The sequence below is a fragment of the Polistes canadensis genome, unplaced genomic scaffold, assembly GCF_001313835.1.
Source record: "Polistes canadensis isolate GaletaPanama2010 unplaced genomic scaffold, ASM131383v1 scaffold_982, whole genome shotgun sequence".
NCBI classification, from domain to species: Eukaryota; Metazoa; Arthropoda; class Insecta; order Hymenoptera; family Vespidae; genus Polistes; species Polistes canadensis.
Genome location: NW_014570529.1, coordinates 12,203 through 13,230, shown reverse-complemented (window position 1 = coordinate 13,230; position 1,028 = coordinate 12,203).

The following is a 1,028-nucleotide window of genomic DNA, read 5'->3' as shown; positions in this document are numbered from 1 at the left end:
TTTAAAGCGTGTATGTAAAAATAAAAAGTGTTATGTCAAATAAAATCTAGCAAAGAACATTTATATTTTAACAATTGCAGTCTAAAAAAAAAAAAAAAATCATCTTATTTCAACATTTTTTGGTTACTTTACGTGAAGAATACAATCCTTTTTTAACGATACTCGATTGTAGTCAACCTGACATCCGTTCTGTCTTGTTTCTAATAGCACATTTTTAACTTCACAAAAAAGATTTAATATATTTAATAAGAAATTTTTGCTACTTTCTGAATTAAATCGTAGTTCATAACTAGCAGATATATAAAGAAGTGCTATATTAAAAATGCTGTAAAACGTTTTCTTTCATGTCTTAAAGCTCATACTAACAAATAAAAAGTGTTACTTTCAATAAAATCCAGCAAATAACATTTATATTTTAACCACTTCAGTCCAAGAAAAGGAAAAAAATCATTGTATTACAACATTTTATTGTTACTCTACGTGTAGAATTCTATTCTTTTCCAACGGAACTTGATTGTAGTCAACCTGACATCTATTCTGTCTCGTTACTAATAGCACATTTTACAGTCACTATAAATTTTTTTGTATATTTAAGAAAAATTTTCGCTACTTTCTGAATTAGACCGTAGTTCAAAACTATCAGTTACATAAAGAAATGCTATATAACAAAATCTGTAAAACGTTTTGTTTCAAGTTATAAAGATCATACTAACAAATCAATAGTGTTACGTTCAATAAAATGCAGCAAATAACCTTTATATTTCAACAACTGCAGTCCAAAAAAAGGAAAAAAATCTTTTTAATATAAAATTTTTTTGTTACTTTACGTGAAGAATTCAATTCTTTGTTAACGAAACTCGATTGTAGTCTACCTTACATCTATTCTATTTTGTTTCTAATAGCACATTTTACCGTCACTTTAAATTTTTCAATATATTTAAGAAAAGTATTCCCTGTTTTCTAAATTAAACCGTAGTTCAAAACTTTTAGATACATAAAGAAATGCTATATAACAAAAGCTGTAAAAC